This window comes from Falco cherrug, chromosome 1 (genome assembly GCF_023634085.1).
Source record: "Falco cherrug isolate bFalChe1 chromosome 1, bFalChe1.pri, whole genome shotgun sequence".
Classification (NCBI taxonomy): Eukaryota; Metazoa; Chordata; class Aves; order Falconiformes; family Falconidae; genus Falco; species Falco cherrug.
This window is the reverse complement of record NC_073697.1, coordinates 73,589,281-73,608,355: the sequence shown is the minus strand read 5'-3', so window position 1 is coordinate 73,608,355 and position 19,075 is coordinate 73,589,281. Positions and strand designations below refer to the sequence as shown.

General features: G+C 38.7%; 1 protein-coding gene across 1 annotated transcript in view; it reads left to right on the top strand.

The window, feature by feature from the left end:
- BMPR1B (bone morphogenetic protein receptor type 1B) overlaps positions 1-19,075 on the top strand; it is a 253,263-nt gene that overhangs the window by 99,011 nt on the left and 135,177 nt on the right. The gene's annotated exons all lie outside the window — the stretch shown is intronic.

The following is a 19,075-nucleotide window of genomic DNA, read 5'->3' as shown; positions in this document are numbered from 1 at the left end:
CAGTCCCCTTGGGGTTATTGCTAAATAATAGCATGCCCAGCAAGTTAAGTTGTCATTCTTTGGCTGATGTCTCCCCTGGGGTAAACAAGCAGTAGTTCAGAACAAAAAATCAGCAGCCCTTTGTTTAAACAATTGGTTAAAACTCCTGCCTTGTCTTTAAAAAGAACAAAGGATTTGAGGCTTTTCAGGAGGGTGGTTGAAAGATTAACTAATTACTCTATTCATTATAGAAAAAGCCCCAGTTTGCTGGAGATGGTGCTGTAAAGCCACATAGTCAGAGCTGACAAAGCTAAAATGTAGGAAGTTTTACCTTGTCACATAATGGGGTGGGGGTTGTGCTTGTTTTACTTCTAATGCAGACTGGTACAATGCAGGAAAGCAGTTCACTTGACTCCAAGTAAAGGAAAAAGGAATAATACATTAATTTGATAGATATTTACCAAACATATGAATACACCCTTTAAGTTAGGAACCCTCAATCCACTTTTTCCAGTTAATGAAAACTTAGTGAGCTGCTCAATCTACAGAGCCCTTGTCACCCTTTTTGGTTTTTTCCATTTATATACATGTATTTCATCTTAGAGCATATAAACAGAATACAGGGAGTTGTTGAAATTGGAAAATTAAATATTTTTCCATATACAGATAGCTCTTCCTAACCACATCATATTCTGTTACCTTGCCTGAGTATCATAAAGAGCCTGAAATTGAGAAATTGTGTTGAAATTCCTTTGGGTTTGCATTCTTGGAACTTTTCCTAGAGCAATTTCATGACTTAATTTGCATTTGGTGTTAGAAAATTTATAAGACTCTGGTGCTTTGTTACTTATGCCTAGGTTTTGAAAGGAAAAAGAATGAATGCCTGTTAAGTTTTAAATAAAATTGTAGCCTTTTCTTATAAAAATGGACATGTTATCACTGAAGTGCCAGTAAGTTGCAATGGAGGTATTAAGAAAATAAAAAGCTATCTATTATCTTCCAAAGCTTATAATATAAACAAATGAATTAGCATAATGGTTTTTATGTTAATCTATTTATATACGAACATGGTGTATAAGAATTTTAAAGACCATTAAAATGCTGTTAATTTTCTGTGTTCTGTACCAAATCTTTCTCTTGTCATGCCTGTAGAAAATTATTATTTTTCTTGTTAGATATTCAAGTAGGTTTTAAACTGAATTTAGAAATATTTCCTTTTAAAAGAACCTTTTTTTTTTTTCTGGTTGTTTTTTAATCTTTTTGAGGTTAGTAATCATTTACCATATGTAACTACATGATAGCAAATGCTGGTCCTGCTTCTCCAGTATCCTAGTTCATAGTGTATCTGCTTGAATCTGAGTAGAAATGAGTAAAAAGATGACAGTAGTTTTAAATTTTAATTGCATGGACGTACACATTGCATTTGGTTGTACATCTGCATAGATGTAAATGGTTTTGCTTCACACTGAACGCCTTCTGAAGGTCATTGGATTACTTTGTGCTTAAAATGCCTCCCTGGAGGAAGGAGATACCTTGGATGTGTTATATCTATATTATGTTAAGTGCCTAGCTGGTTCAGTCATTTTAGAAAGAAAATGGACTAGTAAATTAAATGCGGAAAGAACCATGAGTAAGTCCATGCTTTTTCTATGTAATCCCTCTACTATTCCTTGTTTGTAGAATTATACTTGCATAATACAAATAATTTTGGGCTGGCATACATTGCAGTATAGAATTCAGCCTATAAAATGCTATGGAAGATTGTCCACTCTTGTAGCAGGAACTTTTTAACACTTCACCATTTATAATTCAAATCAAGATTTGAAGTTTCAGTGACTACTTAAATTTTGAATTCCCTCCCTTATGTGATGGTTGAAGTAGTTCCAGTGGGTTGTACTGGTTGTGTCTGCCACTGCTTTACCAATATAGGGAATTGTTGTACTTCAAAGGCTGCATATAAATATTTTATTTGTATATATGCACTACCGTTTATTACTGGAAAGATCAATAATAAATTATAGCAAAAATGAGTAATAAGTCTGATGCTTCATGCATTGCGCACGTGAAAAAAACATTTTAGCTTGATTTTGCTTTGAGAAGGACTTTAATTGTAGTTATTTCACAGATATTTATTCTGGGGAAAGAAGAAAAATGGTGGTAATAATAATAATAGTAGTAATACTAATAACAACAACAATAGTAATAATAACAAACATAAAACCTCAGCTGAAAGTATTTTCTGCTAGTATTTCATACAGAACCAACACATCTGAGAGAAGCGTATGGCAATATTCAGAAAACTGTTGCTCCACAGCCTGGGTTCGGAACCACTCCGATTCTTGCTTTCTCTTATTAGGTCCATAGTGAGTTGTCTGAGGGAGCACAACCACCTGAAATCTGTTTCTTTGGGCAGGGGGGATGGGGGACAGATGGACGGGGGACCAGGGAGGAAGAAGACAAAGCTAGCTCTCATGTGGTTTAGCTTCAGAAGCCAGTGTCACAGGCAGGGTCATGAGAAAAGTAGCAGGAGTCCAAGAGAAACGGGAGGGTGAGAGTGAGACTGGGAGAGGCGAGCAGAGTAGTCCCTTCAGTCTTCTGACATCTGAGCTCAGCTGTCTAATAAAACTGCTTTTTGCAAGTCAGTGAGGAATCCTCCGGTCTGCGAGCAGGGCAGAATAAAGCAACAAGTGTCTTACTAGTGTCAGACCCCATGAAACATCTCCATCCCACTAGCTCCTAAGGAAGATACTCTCCAAGCCTCCCTCCAGCTCAGACTCCTGTTCTTCTTCCTCCTGAATCCTTTTGGCAGATTCAATTTACATCATGCTCTGGGGATTTGATTAATTTCATATTGTTCATCCAGCCCTGCAAAACCCTCCACTCAAGGTTGGCAAGTGCTGCTGCATCTTGGTATACGCGAGTTCTGCCCCTGCACATTCAACCTATGGCATGTTTACCGTACGGGAAGATGCACCCAAAGTATGTTTGCCTGATGAATAGGTGGTACTAGAATGTGAAATCTACACGGGTAACAGAGTGAATATGTTTACTCAGTGTAGAATTTTTAAGCAGTTTTTACCATATGCCTTAGTATTATAATTTTGAATTAGATTTCCTCAAAATGGATATCCAGATTCAAACTGACATCATAACATATGACCTCTAGTAGCAATGAAAATGGAAAACATGAGACAAGAGCATTAATCACTGAATAGTTTATAAGCTTGCCCTGAATGTTCATCTGAAATGTTGATGCTATTTTATTATATCCAATAACAGCTTGAAGTAAAAATTTATGAATACAATGGTATGCCTAAGATAAGGCATTCCAGTTCATTTTACTGCATTCTGGCTCAAATCTTTTGAGCCTTTAGTTAAGTGCACAGAGCTATTTGAATGCCTAACCTCTTGCTTTTAGTGCATGCGTAACCTGTGGCTTTTACTGGGACTTGGAAATGTGAGCAAGGTAGTAGGGATCTGACTTGGCAGCTGGACTTGAGTGAACTCAGAAATTCCTTTGTACGTACCCAGTTGCAGGAGGAAGTGTTAAATGGCTTAGTGTGGGTGTGTCTGTGAAGTTGGGGTCATTGTTTTCTGGGGTTTTTTAGTTTGCTTAGCAATTTGAATTTTGGGTTTGAGTTCTGCTAGAGATTCTTTTTTGTAGCAATAGTTGTAGTAGTGGTGTTGAAAGCAGTTTAATACGGAACATTAATGAAAGCAATTTAACTTACCAGGCTGTATAACTGACCACAGCTATAATCAAACATATCTTTTCAGATGTCTTGATGGAATTATCACTTTAAACCTATTTGTAGTTTGATTAATTTTTTGAATCTCAAGGTATTTTCATTGCTTTTGTTTCTTTGTTGCTGGCATTTTATAATTAACAGGTACAAAGTTTATTTGATAGCTTGAAAACAAAGAAATTTAAGGATGTCATATTAGCTTTCATTTGGTCTCAGATTTATAATTCTTCCTTTGTAATGTATTCCATTTACATGTGACCTCATCAGCGTATCCCAGAATATTAAAACCTGATGTCATATATTTAGTTGACTCCAGTGGAAAACACAAAGCAAGGCGGGATCATTACTTTCCAAACCATCAATGGCTGCTATTGAGTTGAGTGTCTCCTCTTTTGTGATGAGGACTATAGCTCTTGCCCCTACTGCCCTCCCAGTATATGTGTTAAAACTTTGCCTGTGATATTCGTGTCTGGTTTGTTTTGCCCTGTGTATTTTTATTGTGTCTTAAATATATTAAACACGATCAGTCTTTACTTTTCCAACTCCTAAATACACAAAAAGTCAGCTTGAATATTTGAAGAATGTGGGAGTCAAAATATGATCTCACGTTAGCAGAAATGTTTGCATGTTGTGTTCGGTACTTTTGCATGTGCTAGGAAGACATATTTAGGCCACCAACATAAAAACCTTTCTAATGAAAGCCTTTGGGAGGAAGGTGTAGCTTGTCAGAAATGAGGCAATATAAAGATAATTTTTGAGACATCCAGATAACCGCAGAACTTACCTGATTTCTACCACAAACCCTTCTCTTTTCCATGTACCCCAAGGAAGGGAAGCGTAATGTTTGAGCAAGCTTTGGGCTCTGCAGATTGCAGTGGCATGCAAGCAAGCTGCTGCAAGAGGTGCAAACTTGCTAGGGCCCAGGAGTAGCATCATATAAATGAAGAATGTCTGATTGCTAATTATAGGTCAAATGGAGTACCTGGATAGGACTCCCCTTAGCTGCATGCTTTAATTCCAGAGTTGGAGGGGGGGTGGGGTGGTGGAAACCCCACCAAAACACCATTTCTAATGAGCTGAATTTTACACCTGGTGTTTAAATGTCTCACTTGTCAATGGAGAGTATTTTGCTGGAAGAGCTTCTTTGTTCCTATGTAGTGTGAGCCAGTGATTTCAAAACAGATTTAAATGCTTTTATAGGTGAAAATGGGCTTAATTGACAGTGAGCTGGTTGTGGCTTTTGTATTTTGCTTTATTGGGTATTTCCAGTAGTAAACTGAATTTATTGAAGTAAACCTATGACATGACCTTAATTGCCTGTTCTCAATAATATTTTTAAGGAACTCCACTCTTTGCCTGTTTTATTTTAATATAAGGTACATGGTGCAGCTTATATACTCATATTGTTTGAAGGCTTTGAATGGCTTGCCTGTCTGATCCATTTTAATAGATTCCAGCCTTTTTCCATGACATCATTATTGTAACAGACTTCCTAGAAAATATGAACAGCTGCTGTGTATTTTTTTCCTGTGTCTTATATTAAAACTGTAGCAGCTTTTCCGTTCTCTACAAATGACAGCAATAGGCTTGTCTGATGTAAAACAAAATGAAAAAAGTCAAAGTAAGGGGCTGCGATACTGTTAACAGGCCAGTAATGTAACAGGTCCCCATGTATGAATCGTTTCATAATGCAATAAGGGATTACTTATGCTGCTGTCATACTGGTCAAAGGTTGGTCCCATTTCCTACCCTCCCTCCCCCTGAACTACACTGTGCATCATTAAAGATTATGAAAACAGTATTGTGCTCCGCTTCCTGGCCCAGATGGCAATTTGCATGAAGAATTTTATTGCAGTTTTTTTCCCCGATACTGTTCTTATGCAGACTGTGCATAGAGGTTTTAAAGTTCTTTTTAGACCTAGTTCAGGTCAAGGAGAGTTGCTTCATTGTTTCTCTGCACATCCTGGCGTTCAGGGGTGGTTTAGAGGCCACATGGAGCCAGGAGTATTGAGTAAAACTAGGAATTCATCAATATTGTTGTTACACCAACTTACCTATCTGGCTCCATCTATAAACAGCTGAAAGGTGTCAAGAACGGTGTGGACCTTTAAAGTGTTATTGCATTTTGTCTGGAATACCTCGATTGGAGTTGTAGTATCTTTTAGGTGACTTGTACAAACCAGCCGTGATGTCTGCTATGTTTCACGCAACAATATCTGCATTTGATTTATCAAGAATAGCAGGTATAAACAAAACCTTTGCATGGCTCTAGATAGAAACATGCAGTGCTGTGCAGGATGGCAAGGTGCTTGTAGGCTACTGCCACCATCCAGCAAGCCAGGGGTTAACAGCCAACTCCGGACTCACCTGGGTGCTCTAGCTGGATTAAGGAGACAGCAGGGCTTGTTGATGGAACAAATTGTTGATCAAACAGTTGCTGCTTACAAAAATCTGCAAAATCCACTGTAAAGTCCAGCTTCTCGTTAGCTAGGGTAGGTTTTGCTTAATGATTCTGCAATCAGGGCTCAATCTTTTTCTTTTCTGTGTTCCTCTACAATTATTTTTGGACTTGGCATCTGTCTAGAGGATCCAAAAATCAGACTGGGCTATTGGGGAAATGCCCAACCCATGTATTTCAGCATATGGTTCCAGTAATGCACGAACTGTGCTGCTCCCAGGTTTGTCGTGTCCCATGATAGGCTGTGGCTGTAGTGCTCAGCTGTACTCAGGGATGCGTGTCCAGAGGTGTGCCAAGTATGAATTGCAATAGGGAGCTGGTCCCAGCTGCAGTAGGAGTGTGTTTGGTGCCCAGGAGTGCCTGGCAGGCTCCAGCCCCACACCGACTCGTGCAGGAAGGGCTGGGGGAGGGTGTGCTGCAGCCTGGCTGACTCAGCAGAGCCAAGCCTTTCGGTGTAATATGGCCATAAGACAAGTCATCATCAATTAATGCTGTTACGCCAGTCCTGTGATTTTCGGGGTGCTTTCTGCCTTCATTTGAAAATAAGACACCTCTGTATTGCCTCCTGTGTGTGGGAGAAATGCAGCAGCCAAGTACCTCTCTTCTTTGTGAGGCAGGGAGATGGTTCGTCCACCAGGTAGGTGACTGTGAGCTGATTGAAAAATACTAAAAGAAAATCGATACTAACCTTGCAATGAGAAGCTAGATAAGGACAGGGCTACATTGTGCCTGTCTGTGGTGTTCATCAAATGGTGCCCATTTTGTGGCTGCATATAGAGAAATAATTTAATAAAAGAAATAACTAATGCCTTCTGGCTATTACTAGTTACAAGCCCTTCTTCATCTTTTAGAAACTTTACAGACGACTACTTGACCTGTTCTCTGTTCATGTCCTAAAGCAGACTTGAAAGCACATAATATATAAACAATATTAAAGAAAATTATTATTAGCCCAGATGTGGCAGAGCACATGAAAATTATCCTCTGTTTTATAACCATGGAAGGCCTAAACCAACATATGAGTATATAATGTGACTGATGCCTATAGAAAAAAGCTAAGGTCATTCCTTTGAATATTTGATGCGTTGTGGTACCGAGCAACTAAAAGTTGATGTCTGTGGCTTCTGTGTGGTACAACACTCTGTGTAGGAGGAGACCTTCAAACCACATACCCCTTCTGAAGCTCAGCTTGCACCGAGATGCAAGTTAACAAAAATCCGGTTTAATTCCAACATGAAACAATTTCAGAAACTATATTTTTTTTGTCATCTTCTTCTTGTTTACATTCAAATGAGTGTAAAAGGTCTGACGTTCAGTGCAACAAAATCTGTTTCTCATTTTCAGGAACAAAGATCTGTGTCTCATTTTCACTTACTTTTTACAGGTAGTTAGAAAGCAAAGTGAAGAAACAGCATGTTATGCATAAAGTATTTTGAGACTGTAGTTTTTATCATACCACTTATGCTCGGTGGAAAATGTCTTTCTCGTTACTCTGAAATTCCTCCAAAAGGGGAAAGCTGTAGGGACTTACTGTACTGATTTTAGTTTACTATTTTTCTTTTTTGAAGCATGAAGAAATCAATTTATTCCTTCCCTTTCCCTCAACCTCCATATAATTTCAGAAATTATAGCTGTGGCATTGCATTTCTAGTCAGTCTGGCTTATTTCAGATATACAGTCAGGCTATGGATTGTTTTATTAGTTCATTTCAGTAAATAAACTTCTTTACAAAACTGTTTTTCTACCCAACAGCCCCCCCCACCAAAAAAAAAAAAAAAAGATTCCAGAGAGCAATTGATATTTGCATAAACGTATATTACTAGGTTTTAAATAGATGTCAGAGACAAATATTTGCCAGCTCAGCTTATAAAAATTTTACCTACAAAATAAATCTTTTTGTAGCTGTTGTTTTTATTTAAAAAATAAAAATATCAAGCATCCTGTAGAGATGAAACACTTTATGGTGGAAAAAAATTTTGCAGTCATTGATACGTATGATCTACAATATATACAATATCAAGTAATTTAATGGTAATGACCACATCCATTCTGATCTTCATGGCAAAGCAAAACTGTGGACACATTCTGCTGAAATTAATGTAATTAATCTATAGTTACAACACTAAGTCAAATAAAAATATGTATTATTCATTTGTAATTTGAATACAGAGAGATCTGGAAAATAAAAGTTCTATCATTCTTCAGACATTACTTGAAAAATTTTTCCTCATAGACCTCTGAAATAAAATTCAGAATATTTCTTGATAACAGAATATGTTAAAAAAATGTAATTAACTGAAAAATTACTTAACTGTGGTTTTCCTATTGAGACCCTTCTTACAGTGTTAAACCTGAAATGGTTATTATAATGAGAATATGAACCTCTGAGTGAGAGAAGAGGACAATGAAGTGTTCAGATGCAGTCTGTTTTATAAATAAATAACAGTATATTGTATGTTGAGGGTAAGAATTGATTTTTTCTCATTTGCAGTACAGATGTTTCCAATTAGATTTGTGCTAAAGTTAATGGCAGACTATGGGAAGAAAAGTATGCCTTAATTAGCTGAACATGAGCTTTCAGATATTTAATGCATCTCCTAGCATCGGTGCCTGTCCATGAAGGAGGTCAGTCAGCTATTTCATCTGTTCCACCAGAACTAATAAGAACATTGAAATAGTAAGACACCAAGACCTTCCTGAGGCCCACAGTATTTGAGGGGCTCTACTTATTTTTGTGTGGTTTTCTCTCTGCTATGTAAATGTGTATCCTCATGATAAACCCTCATGATAACTCACGTGTTAAGAGTACCACTCGCCAAGATCAGTCCTAGTGAGTGTGGCAGTGTTGGCACAACGTAGGTGAAAGTGTGGATGTGTCTTGAAAATAACTTTATCACATTAGTCCTATTTAACAATCCCCTATGGGGACTGTTTTGCTACTCCTTCAGCAGATGACAATTTGTGCTCTCCTGGCATTTTCAAATACTGTGCTACTTGTCATACTTGGGGAATATTTTGATGGTTGATGTGAATGGTAGTATGACAGCTTGGGGTTATTTTTGGGGTGGAGGTGGGGATTAGGGGCTTTTTTAGCCTTCATCACCATCAGCTTTATGCTGGCCCACGTTGGCAATTAGTATAATTTATAATAAGCTCTTGCCTTTAAAAACAGTAGCTTGTTCTCTGTGAAATGAATCGATGCCTGTTGGACCATATGCCAAAGTCTATGTTGCAAACCATCAGTACAACCAAAATGTAATAGTGTTGCTGTTGTAGCCATATTCAAAGACTGTTAAGTGGGGCAGGGTTTGCAGGGAGAGCTATCTTTCATTAGGTGAACCAATATAGTTGGAAAAAACCAGACACTTCCAGACAAACAAGCCCTTCTTCAGTTCTGTGCAGGAAAGGCTTTCTGTGCCCAAAAGCTTTCTCTGTTTTTTGGTTTGGGTTTTTTTTTTTTTTTTTTTCAATTGTATGAGTAGGTCCAATAAAAGATGCTACCTCTCCCTGCAAACTTTGCCCAACTGAAACATTAACATTCTTGTCAGCAGCTTTAATAGAAAAGCCAGCTGCAGCACAGGCATAGTATTCCACCAAATTTCATACACCATACCTCTGCTCCTGCTTTACCTGCCCTACCCTTCTTCTCAGACGTGGGGCAGAAAGGGAGAGTATGTTCAGCTACAAAGATGATTCCTTAGACACAGACTGACAACACTCATCAGAGAGCTTGTTTATTGCTTTTCTTAGCTTTAACTTATAGATTAAAAGAAAATTTTGCCTTCTGTGCGGTCTGTTTCTTTCTACCCACGTGAGAGAGACAGGTCCATATCTCCCATTAATGCTATTCTTTGCTGCGTGTCCAGTCCATGTGTTGGAATGGTTACAGGAGGCAAAATTGTTCCCTGGGCATCACTCTGCTCTTCTGATGAGCCTGATTTGTGATGTGCTTAGCACTAGAGTGATGATACTCACCCAATAGCTGCTCATAAGTCTTTTGCCTAGATTTAGAAAGGGTTCATCTCACAGAAAATAGAAGACAAAAATATTCAGTGTCTTGATGGAAAGTGGGTCTAAAGGGGTCTGCTGTAATGTAAAAACAAAAGGAGCAGTGTTTCCAGCTACAGCGCCAAACATCTTGGAGTCCAACACGGAAAATGTTTATAGTGTTGTATAGTTTTATTACTACAGACTGAAGGAAAACAGCTTATTGAATGACTTTTGGGGACTAGATTTTGTACCAGTGGACTATCAAATAGTGGACAAAGAAAACTCTCTGCTGTGGGGTGGGAGAGGGGGATCTGTAGAGTACTCTGCTTCCTTGTACACTATACAAGGGCAAATGTGATGTTCAGACTCACTGAGGGTGCTAAATTCACTGTGGGGAGTGGGATTGCAATGCTGGGAGGCTGTGCGGATGCCCGTGGGCACAAGGATTACCAGGCTGGAGGTACTGCCAAGTCCTCCCACAGGGACACTGTGAAAACAGCATTTGTGGAGCTGTTGCCTTTCCACTCCTCCACTCCCAAGATGCTTCATATAAAACCTGTTTACTTGGGCTTGGATTTCAGATGACATTCTCTAGTTGTGTTTTGTTCAGTGTTTCCTCAATGTGGTGGGTACTAACAAGTGTAGAGCAGTCCATTCTCTCTGCCCCAGCTGGACCACGTGTGATAACTGTAGTCCTTGTGCCCTTCTTGGTGGGATTTATCTCTTCTTGAACAATAAATGTTATTAAAGCAGCAACATTCAGTAGCAAGCTCATCAGTGCTGTTTTTGGTGTCTTTGCTGCTTTTACAGTGCTATACTGATGAGCTGTTGCTGAAGGCTGTAAGTCCCAAGTCAAGTTGGCTTTTATGCTCTTGTAGCAAGAGAACAAATAGTTCTGTCCACACACTGCAGAATGAGGTGTGAGTGAGCTGTCGTGTCGTCTCGAGGAGCTGGACCAGAGAGCTAGGCTGAAGCCAAGGCCTGAAAAATGTAGCCTGTGCCTAATGACAAGATGAAAAATAGTTGGGCTGCCATTCCTCCTGTTGTGTTCGTAGGCAGTGACTGAGGAGGACAGGACCTGGATTTGAACAAGAAGAAGACCCAGACATCTCTGTGTTAAACCTACACGTAGGCTAAAAATGAATGAGGAAAGAAAGGTGTGAAGGAGGAAAAGGTAGAAGTGTGTTTTGTCAGGCACTGCTTGTGTGTTGTGTCACTTACTCTTCTGCATCCAGAAGAAAAATGTATGCCTTGTTTCATCTCAGTCGTTGTGAGCTGCTCTTGTAGATCCCGAAGTATCTTCTAAGCCTTTAGCCTCAGAACCTTTCAGCTCTGTCCTTCCACAGATGCCAATTTGTTGCGTCCTTCTCAATTTCCTAAGTTATATATGTTTCCCCCTTCCTCTCCCTGAATTACTAGGATTTCTTTGGCAGTGTTGTCACAGGACTACAATGAGTGCCAGGGTGGGATCCTTCTTAACATCAGCCTCCAGGTAGGACATGACAAATTGGCCTGAAAAGAGCCTAAACCCTAGTAGCCAGTAGCAAAGGTGGAAGACATCCTTTCTGCTTTGAATTCTGTGGTGTTTTCATTGCTACTCGCCTGCCGTGTTGCGTGCATCCTCACAGGCAGCTGTTTCTTGATGCTCTCATTGCATCTTGTGTGGTTCTTATGTGCAGCCATGATCTGCTACAGCTTGGCATGCATCTCTGGAGCTGAAGAGGTATCAAAAAAAAACCATTTACTTGCTTGCAAACATGTGAAGCCAGCTGTGATGATTATGGCCCATTCATGTTTGGAAGGTCATTTTGCAGCCAAAAGAAAGCTTGAATCTGGAGTCATTTTGGCATTTTTCTAGCTGAGTGGGTGGATAGATTGTTTCAAGCTTTGATCAAAGCACATGTATTGGGGCACAAGGATGGAAAAGCAAAACAATGCAAATGTAGTTTGAAGTATCGTTTAGGAGCTGAAATACAGATATATACGGTGACATGCCAAAATATAACGTGCAAGTCTGGTATAAGCAAATAAATGGCACATATGGCCAAGAAAAGTCAAGGAGAGAGACAGAAAACCGTGACCTGAATAGGCAGGCCACAAATGCTAGCGCAGTCTGTTATGTGTAAGGTCTGTGTATGTAGGACAAATCACTGTCATCCAGATCTCTTTTTAAAAAATAATGAGAGCTACTGCCATGAAAGCTTAATGCTTAAAGTCTGCTGTAAATTACACTTAAGTGTAATGTGTACAGAGACTCTGAAGAGTGGAACTGATGCTTCCCTAAATATAATTTGAGACACATGTGGCAGTAACTCAAAGATACTCTCTTACCTTAATTTCTGATGTATCTTGTAGTGTAGTCTTTTGTCAAATCTAGGCTAATAATTATAAATAATATTTAATATTTTTGCTGATGTAAAAAGCTTGGAAGCCAGCCTGTTGAATCTGAATAGCTTTGTGATGATAAAATACAAACATCAAAAATTCAGGAAGCAGTGAGATTGATGTGGAATCTGTTTGGTGTATAATAACTTTTCATTACACACCAGTTTTCATGTAGCTACTTTGAATGTCGTGGTGACAGAAATAAAAGTTCACTGGATTTGTTCTCTTTGATAAATGAAAGGTAAATATAGCTTGTATTATTTTAACTTTTCCAAGAAAAGTCTTGCAACAGAGACTTCTTGTTCCTGTCCTTATCCTTAGTAACCATCCTCTTGACAAATGTTTCTTTTCTAGGTGGTAACAGTTAGTTTCGTTTCTCCACTTGAGCAAAATTCCTTTCTTTTTTCTTCTCCACAGAAGTTAGTAGGTGGGACTTACCCCTAGTTGTTGTAAAGCATGTGAATTACATAAATCCTATTTTTTCATATTTGCACTTTGCAAACACCTCAACAATTATTTTTTTTTTTCCTCCAGAAAACATTTGGAATGTTTCCTCTTCTCCTTAGAGGATTCTTCATTCTGCATCTTCACATCAGTTTGTACTCGTGCACACAGAAGCCTCTACTCACTGCTTACTCACAGTCCCGCAGGGCAATAGTTTTCTTTTGCTGTTTCCTTGTGCTGTGAAGGTTGTACCTATTTCTTGTGTGTGCTTTCCTTCTCTTGGTTGGAAATTAATAATGCTTTGAAATCTCTGTTCTCCCAAGTTAGTGCTGGCTAAGTAGATTGGTCAATCTCTTTTTCATCAGTAAATCCATTCATTCCGAATTCTTCAGCTGCCTTTGAAGAATCTTAGAGGCTTCTCTTCTGGGCAGTTGGCTTCTTTTCCATCACGGGTGACTAAATCTTTCCCTTCTTTTTCTGGTGATAATCCAGGAGCTGCCTTCTCTCTGTTCTTCTCCCATCTCTCTGTTTATTTTAGAGGAGATAGAAGTGCTTTTGTCTAGTGTCAGTTCAGTTAGGCACATGTTATCTAATCAGTGACATTTGCTGGAGGCTTGCAGCCTTCTGACTGTGGCTGTGTTAAGTATCTGACATTTTTCAATTGGGCTCCATATCTTTCCTTCATTGGAAGGGGACATAATAACCCCAAACACCTTTCTGTCACAAGCTTATTATGACTAAAATAATTTTTCTATGTCTCAGCTCCTGGTTCATACAGAAAAATGTAAATGTGAAAAAAATAAAAAGAAGGTATTTTATTTTAAAAATGCATGACTCCTTACGTACTGCATTTATGCCTTAGCCAAAAAGAAAAAAAAAAATAGTTATTTTCCCAGACGTTCTAGTTGAACGATAGGTAATTTCCAGGATGATTTTATTCATAATTTTTTTATTTTATTTGTAGATTATCTTTGAGGTGCTTTATTTTTAGCTTAATGAAGAAAAATAGTTTACATTTTGAAAGTAAACTAACAATTTATCACGGGCATCCAGGAGCTAAAGTCACCCAGGTCATGGGTTCTTCATTCTCTAGTGGCGGGTTTTGCAGTAAGAGAAATACCAGCTGAGTGTCAGGCTTCGATAATTATCTTGAGTTAATGCTTTTAAAATACTCATCAATGCTAAGCAAAGTATTTCCTTCATGAGTACAATAATAAAATATTTCATACACATGAAAGATTTTATTTTTATTCCTCTGTTTCTTATCTGAGAGAAAATGCCACGTCCCTTCCTTCCAGGTGAATGTTTTTGTGCTGGGACATTCTTGTCCACTTGGAACTACGTTGCAAACTGCACATCTGGCTGAGCTGGCGTTTGCTGCAGGAGTGATGAGACATCCAGGTTGTTGTTGGAGTTTCTGTGAAGCTGATATTGTGCACAACAGATGATAAAATGAATGAGCCCCCACTTTTGAGTACCCAATTTCTTTTGACTCTTACAGCTTGAACATTTCTCAAATGCTGTGTGTGAGAGATTAATGCAAATTCCCCTGAGACTGGTTTCCCACCAGGATTTTGTGACCACACTGTTCACCTTTAAGTCTGTGTATCAGTAATGTTCAACCCCCATTGGCCAATTGCAGCCTAACTTGTGTGATGGCTGGAAGTGAAAAGACCCAAAGCTGCCGCAAGAGAACTAGAAACTGTGTGAAAGAGAGAGAGAGAGAAAGTAATATCCCACTTGAATGATAGATATATATAAGCTGTATCAAAATTCTGAATTAAAACTCTGCATTCACTTTGCATTTACTATTTGGTGGGATTTTTTAATCTACAAGAAAGCCACACAGCAATACTTTCCTAGGCTGCCAGCTTCCCAGATAGCTGAACAAAATTTGCTTGCTTGTGTTAACAAGCAAATACATATAGTTAATCAGCTTTTAATCAGTTATATAATTACAGGGAGAGAGAGGTGGTTGATGGCTCGCTTTTATAACGCTGTAGGCCATAATTGGCTTTCTTGCCACATGTTGCTCACCCTTGCTGTGTAGTCATAAAATCAGTTTGCAACTGCATGGAACAGGGTTCAGAACAGCCTTTTTTTTTTTTTTTGGTTTTGGTTTTGGTGTTTTTTGTGGGGTTTTTTGTTTGTTTGTTTTGTTTTCAGCTAGTAGCCGGTAGATAAAGGTTTTGGGTGTGATACAGGCATAAAGCAGGTAAGTTTTAAACTAAAAATTGTTTGGTAAAGAAAATAGCAAATGACTTCTCAAGCTCTGAAGTCTCATATTTAATAATTTAGCAGTTTGATACATGGGGATTTTAGCACTTTCCAAAAGCATGTTGAGAAGAGTGATGGGGAATGAGTCCAAAACTGTGAATAACTGTGGGAACATCCATACCTGACTGAATAAATTGTGATCTGTGGTCAACCTAAAAGTTGTGCTACACAGTGACAATTCTCCCATTCATTCCTTAAGATATTTCTTCTTTCTACCTTTTCTTCTAATCCACTGTTTAGATCAGATGTATTTTCAGTGTCTTTATATAGCTTATTCTGGACGATTCATTAGTCATGAATCCATCTGCCTTTTCCTGTAGCCTTTTATTTTTTTAAAAAAACCACCAAGGCTTTGCCAGGAAACTGGAGGAAAAAAAAAAAAGGATTTAAAGCTTCTTTGGATTGCCAAATTAATGATTCTGTGAATGTTTGACTAATGAGAGGAATTTTCACTGGTGTGAGATTACTCTGAAATTCATAAAATTCATATTAGTCAGTGCTGAAGACTAAGCAACATTACTATAACAATAACTCAGAGAATAGAAAGGATTAAGGAAACAACATAAATATGAGCCAGCAATGTGCTCTGGTGGCAAGGAGGGGCACCAGCCTTCTGGGCTGCACTGGGCAGTGTGCTCAGCACCGGTGAGATACATCTGAAGTTCTGGGTCCAGTGCAGGGCTCCGCAGCACCAGAGAGACATGGATGAACTGGAGCTGGTCTGGTGAAGGCACCGTGAAGATGTTTAGGAGACTGGAGGATCTCTCCTATGAGGAAGGTTGAGGGAGGGGGACTGTTCAGCCTGGAGAAGAAAAGACTCAGAGGGATCTCATCCATATGTACAAATACCTGAAAGGAGAGTGAAAGGAGGATGGAGCCAGGCTTTTTCCAGTGGTGCCCATTGCTGGGACAAGAGGCAATGGGCACACACTGAAATACAGGAAATTCTGTTTAAATTTACGGGGTGAGGGGGAAAGTCTCTTTCCTGTGAAGGTGTTCAAACTCTGGCACAGATTGCCCAGAGAGGGTGTGGAGTCATCCGTGTCACCCTGGAGACATTCAAGACCCAACCAGCCAAGGCCTCAGCAACCTGCTGTAGGTGGCCCTGCTCTGAGCAAGGGTGTTGAATTAGAGTCTCTTCAAGATGCCTTCGACTCTCAACCACTGTGTGATTATATGAAATAATAGATTCAATTTGGAGTTGGGTGTTTTACCTAAAAGATAGGTATCTTATTTCTCACCAGAAGTGACCAAACAGTTTATTGAGCTAATCTGAAGGTATTATATGTAGTTATGCTTTTCCATAATAAGGAAATATGTGACCATTTTCAGACTTGAAACACAATGATGCAAAGTGTGGAATCTTAGCTTAGAAAGTAAGAGCAGCCTTTCACCAATCAGCATGCTGTTTGTGCATTTCTAGTTAAAGATAATGTGATTACTTAAAAGGATGAATGGGAGGGCACTACAATCATTTTGTTGTTGCCAATGCAGCTTTTGGAATGTTTCATCAGTTACTTTCTCATGTTGTGTAACTTTCTGAATGACTTTGGATTTGTGTAAATGGTTGTCATCTTTTGGTTAGAAGTCATTCTTCTGGCTGGGAGGGTCTGAGAATCCAAAGCAAGGAGCAGTATTGTAATAAAAAGCCAGTTTGAAGCCTATTTCAAAATGGTGGTGGTACTTAACGTATAATTTTCACGTGATCCCTGCAAGGGGATCAATAGGTACCTGTAAAGTGGCTCAAGGAGTCCCTGGTGAAACTGCGTGTCTCAGACCCTGTTCACATTTCACATCGAGGACAGACCCAGCATGTACCATATTCCCCCTGCATTTGGTATCTTGGCTTTTCAGAGGGAGGAAGCTTGACGGCATGGAAGGATCAAAACTTGCCGTGAAGTCTTGGTGCTGTTGACATGATTTATCACAAGGCAACAGAAGAAGTTGCTGTTAGCCTAGTGTAAACTCCGTGCGGTTCTATGGCTGTCATCAGTAGCAGAGTCAGTGTGGGATTTCTGCTGGTATAACCAAGGATATCATCTGTCCCAGTAGCTTTAAATCTTAAATCTGTTACTTTAGAATATCTTGTGAAGATGTTTAGATTATTGAATTCATTGTGTGAGGAAAACGAAGATGCATGAGTAGAGTGTAGCTGAAGAAATAAAGACATCGAATCATGATGCTCAAATCATCAGAGCTTCCACAGATGCTTGAGAGATGCCAAACTGCAATAACTAACTCTACTAGAAAACTAATTCATATAGGATTGAAAGGAATAAGTCAATTGCATTTGTCTGAGAAACAAACACTTAGGAAGTTAGTTTGCCTTTCCCATGCATTGGGGTCTTTCTTATTTCTTTATTTTATATTTCTTCTCCAATGAACTCACCTTCTGACTGTCACATATATGCCTGCAATATGTATTTTGGAAGGAATCTGACTCTAATCCAAATATTTAGTCTGATTCAAACAAGCCCAATTCACTGCATATCATTACCTCTGTTTTCCTTCTGCCTTGAGTAGTGTAGCTGTCCAGCAGCTTGCATCCAGCTGTGTGTGCAGGCATGCAGCTGTTTGGCAAAGTCCAAAGTATGAGAGATGCATTTGTAGATAAGTAGCATCATTCAGTCTCATAAAACTACATTAATCCTTGACCATTGAAGACGAACCATCAGCATGTTTGAGTCAGTAAGCTGCCTAATCGTGAAGTTAGAAAGTAATTGCATATGTAAAATAATGTATGCTGAAACGTAGGCTGGTTTTTGACCTTTTTTGCTCTTTGTTATGTTTGGGTTTTTTAACAAAGCTAGAAAATGAAGCCATAAAGGACTGCAGAACCTAATTGATTGTTTATACTGTTCACTTAATTTGTGCTCATTTGTGCTACAATGAATCTGCCATACAAAGCCATAAAGAGACAGATACTCCTCGACATTTGCAATTATAGATTTTTTCCCTTCATTAGTTCCTACAGGTATTGTTTTACTGTGCTGGAGTACAAGCTCTGTGTAAGTTTGGGTTTTTTTTGGTTTTTGGTGTTTTTTTTTTAATTGTCTTAGAAACTTTTGGATATCCTATTGTATCAGGATTTTTTTATACGTTAATAGATTACTTACACATGATATAGTTGTTTTTATCATGGGAATGGATCACTTAAGTATTAGCTCTGTGATACGTATTGCTTTTTCTTATTGGCAGCCTTGCAAATTAACTATTGGTAACTGGTAACTGCTGTGCATGGTTTGTGGTTTTTGTTTGGGGTTTTTTTGGGGTTTTTTTTTTAACTTTATGATCATATGTTTTGAATATTTCTTTCTGTCTTTTCCTTCCTGGTTAATCTCTTTCTCCTGTACAATATGTTTCTAGTCTATTTCTTAATTGTGTGGAATCCTTTCAGGCAATTTAAATTGTGATTGTTTTCCTTCTTGTAGTCATTAAGTGGCAATTATCTTGCACATAAAGTGTGGTCTTAAAAGCAGTGTATTAATTAACAGTGATGTAGTGAGTAGCTGAAAATATTTAAATAGACCAACTTAGAGCAAAAGAACTTTAAAATGTGAGTATTTTCTTCTTCTAAATGAAATTATGTTCCTTTTAAAAATAAGATAAGGTGTGGGAAAATGTTCAGCTGTATGGCTTTCACTCTGACGACTTGCTGGTGGTTTGCAGCACAGTGGGCGCTTCACCTTGTTTGTTGTCTTGTGCTTCAGGGCAGGTTTATTCCCTGGTGGAGCCGAGGCTGCCTTTTTTGTCCAGAGAAGAGGAAAATGATTACACTGTGTTGTTATAAAACTGC